The 4,157-nt window shown below is 28.9% G+C and overlaps 1 protein-coding gene across 1 annotated transcript in view; it reads left to right on the top strand.

The window, feature by feature from the left end:
• LOC136796216 (dual 3',5'-cyclic-AMP and -GMP phosphodiesterase 11A-like) overlaps positions 1-4,157 on the top strand; it is a gene marked incomplete at its 3' end in the record, with an annotated part of 204,020 nt that overhangs the window by 68,902 nt on the left and 130,961 nt on the right. Inside the window, 1 exon segment of the mRNA XM_067049267.1 lies at positions 44-163.

The raw sequence follows: 4,157 nt of genomic DNA, 5'->3' as shown, positions 1-4,157 counted from the left end.
ATATATCACTAAAATGTCTTATTGGCATTCTTGTATTTTTCAGAGCAGTGAACTGTAATGAGCTTTCTTCTCTCAGAGGATACATGGCAGTATAATGGGTGAAAAAAGGTTTTAGCTCCCATCTCTCTATAAAAGATTTTCCATTGTTCCTGGCTTCTATAAGGTGAGTGCATAAATAGGTTTTTTTAATATCATATTAGTTTAAAAAATTAGATTTTCCATAATTCTTTTTTTTTTATATCAAGTTCATCCGAAGAATTAGAGCTAGTAAAATAAAAAATAAATACAGTAATAGAATAAATATACTATTTGCACCCGTATTCAAAATTATAATAGTTCATGTTTGGCAATTTTTCATTTTTTACAATAGTATGTCGAAATGTACCCTATAACATATTACCAATACTGACTAATATGCAAAAATTAGGGCTTTAATAGATTTTTCTATAAGGATATACCAGGCTTATACAGAAAATTACTACATTTCAAGTAGGCTACTGCTTAAAAGAAATATTGGCCCAATATTGGTAACGAAAGACACGAAAAGGCTGCGTGAAAAAGTGGATAAGTTTATCATTATCAGATGTTTATTATGAATATAAGAAAGTGCCAATAAACTTTTTGAATGAATATATATGGATTTTTCTTTTATTTATTGTCTAAAAAAACTGTGATTTGATACAGATTTGAGTCTTTTTTGTTTCCTTTAAAGGGATAAAAAAAAAGCAAAATAGAAAAGAATATTGCAAATTAAGTCCTTTGATTAATTGTTTATTATTTTATTTTTCACTGGACCCTGGTTTACATGCAAGAAACGTGTAACAACGTGCATACCCGATAGTACTGAGAGGTAATCAAAACCCAGCTAATTGAGAAATCTTTTTCGATAGTAAAAATAATTATGGTTTTCTAAAGAGTATTTTGTGTCAATCATTTCTCCTGAGGCATATGCAGTATCATACAAATAGGTACCTCTAGGTTTTCATTTGATCTAGAGAAAAACGTTATGGCTTACCTTGTGTTGTGACTAAGTCAGTTTCATGGACAACTGTTGTGAATTTTTTTTTTTTACTTTGATAATTTCTTCTTTTCTTATTATCACTATAATTTTCTTTAATTCTTCATTTTATATCTCTAATAAGTATCAATGTAAAAATAAAATAGGCAAATGAAATTATGTATTATCTAAATTATAAGTTCTGGTATGATAAGGGATACTTTTGGTCTTAATCCTAACTTCCCCAATAAATAAACATTAATACCAATAATATATAAGTATAGAAATTTTATATAAAAGGAATTAAGAAGGGCAGCAAAGTAGTATTATTTCTGCAAATATATAAGTCTATTCTCTGCCCTTATTTCCTATTTTTTTTTTTATGTGTTCCTGTTAGCTTCCCTTATATCACATATAAACTATATTTTATGAAAGTTCGCAAATAAAATTAAGGATTAACAAAGTCATACATTATTTGCAAAATCCCATTTTCTGAATAGAATAATATTGAGTAAAACAAAGTGTAACTAATTATTTAGTTATAAAGGATGAATGATATAAATAAGGAAGGTTTTGTTATTTCATTATACATGATTGATGTGTTGACGCCTGACCTGATTTTTGGTAAGGGGATACTAGAACACAATTATCTTGTTTGAACAGGACAGGAATAGCTCAAGGTTATACCAACGGCTTATTATTTCTAGATTCTTGTTCCTCCCCGGGAAGTTTACGTCAGCACCCTGCTTTAATCTTGGAATCTCGGAGGTTATAACTCAGGTGTTCATTTTGGGAGAAACTGAGGTCCAACATATTAGATGTTTATAATAAAAATATTGTTTCCACCTATGATGTTGACACCAGGTACAAATACCATGGTACATTAGATTCTCAAAAATGAGCTAAAAACTAAAATAACAAAACATTAATAAATGTTGCAATTTATGGGGAAATATACTTAAAATAAGTTAGATAACTAATAAGTTAGATAAATAATTTAGATAACTAATAAGTTAAATAAATAAGTTAGATAAATAAAATAAGTTAGATAGCTTATTTTATTCATGAATAAGTTGACGTTTCAGGCTTCAAATGATCTATTTTCAAATCCAATGCACAATATTATTCTACTTGTCTAATTGTCTATAAAGTACCCTTCATCGAACTAGTTATCATCATAATTACATGATCATTGTAATTCTTTATTTTATAATTTAAAAACTTGTAATATCAGTATGGTAACAAACATACGAGGATAGTTTTAATACTTTACATATCAGTACTGTAGATGATATAAAACAATAAAAATAACGTTTCAAAAACTTTCATCAGTCTCATTTCGTGCCTTTACCCCACTATATAGTTTAAAATAATATGCTAGACATACTGCATTGCATCTAGTTCAGTTGTCTGTCTCAACCACCTAAATAAGTAAGTGTCGACAATGAAAGTGAATAATGGAGTTCATTGAACTGACGGATTATAATAAAGCGATAAGAAGAAAATTTATGGATAATAGGCAATAAAATTATTTAAACCTCAAAATTTTCTCTAAATTCGCATAAACTGATAATGTAGTTAATAAATGTGCACATATAGACAAAGGTATAATTGTAGATTAAAATAATTTATAATCCATTAATAGAAAATTATAATTTCAGTTTTGAAAATCTTTATTCTTGGTAAAATGATAACTGCATCAATTTGAGTACGAATATATGTATATAGGAAGTTTAATTTCAGTTTTTCTTTATGAATTTTATTCTCTCTGATTGTTGAAACATTGGAATTATTAAACTGGAAGGTCTTTGTTCTTTGTTATAAGACATTATTCTTGAACAGTTTCCAAAAGATTGACCTAAAATAATAAACAACTTATGAACAATAGGATAGTATCCATAATGAACCTTCGATAAGAAGAGCGGATATTATCTTAAACAAAGTTTCGTCTGATTGGGCACCATGGGGAAGACAACGGAATCATTTATTTAGAGCTGTCACCCTTCGGCGGTAAGTCGAAAGTAATAAGCTGATCAAGCACTGTGCCTTGGAAGAATATTCGGTGACCCAAAATACTTTGAAAACAAACTTCTTTGTGACTTGTAAGGAGATTTGGCGAGCTACTTTCAACTTATAACCATTCAATTGGGTTGATATCTTGAGCAACTAGAACAATAAATACTGCTATTATTAAATACAAGACTTCCTTAATGAACGATTGTTGGGTGTATATATATATATATTTTGACTGTTTTATTGTTTTTTGTTTTTTTTAAAGAAGGCTAAAGGTTTTAAAATGTAATTCCCTTTTTAATGTTTTAGCATGAGGGAGATAGCACCAAATGGTGCATCCTCCTGACATTAAGTAAATTATTACTTAATTAATACACTAGGAGGTCCCGCATCCAACTCTTCTTCAGCCTACGCCGAGTTACGTCAGAAATGTCATGTCTTGCCATCTGTCGTATAAATGTACTGAAATCTCCAGATAGCGTGTTGTGAAACCGTTTGTAAGTAATAGAAGGTCTGTTACAGTCGAAATGCGTAGGTCGGTGTGAGTGGTCTTGTTTGAAACGTAGAGTTCGTTGCCAGTCTTAAAAATTGTGATTGAAAAGTTTATATTTTCTGAATCTGTGTCTTTTTAGCAGGTCCATAAACTTGGCTGGCGTGTGCCCATATGGTTTTTAATAAGTAATTGTATACGTTAAGTTTCTGTCTGAGCGATGATTTAGAACGTTTGTGTAGTATAGAATATAAATGTCTCAGTCGGAAATTTAGCGTTTTACGTTTTGTCTTGACTTTAAAATAAATTTAAATTAAATTTTTAATTTTATAATTCAAATATATTCCGTATTAAATAGAAGATAACACAGATCTTAAAAAAAAAAATTTAACATCTGTAACAATTTTAGGTTTTGAGCGAATGTAGATGTAAATGACAGCTTTTCAAGAAAAAATGTAATACATTTCAATGAAATTGGAAAATATACCGGAACTTCACATTATTTATATTTTACTGAAAATAATAAAAAGGTAATGTTGTATTTGAATTCAAAAAAACATACGTTGGTACATGTTCCATCATGTACACTGTACAACATTTCATTTTATTTCAGTTGGATATTACGGTTATTGAACTGTTTGATTTCGGTAATAAAAT

The sequence above is a fragment of the Halyomorpha halys genome, unplaced genomic scaffold (genome assembly GCF_000696795.3).
Source record: "Halyomorpha halys isolate HHAL.00 unplaced genomic scaffold, Hhal_1.1 Scaffold1172.1, whole genome shotgun sequence".
In the NCBI taxonomy this organism is placed as follows: Eukaryota; Metazoa; Arthropoda; class Insecta; order Hemiptera; family Pentatomidae; genus Halyomorpha; species Halyomorpha halys.
This window is presented reverse-complemented; position numbering and strand designations above follow the sequence as displayed.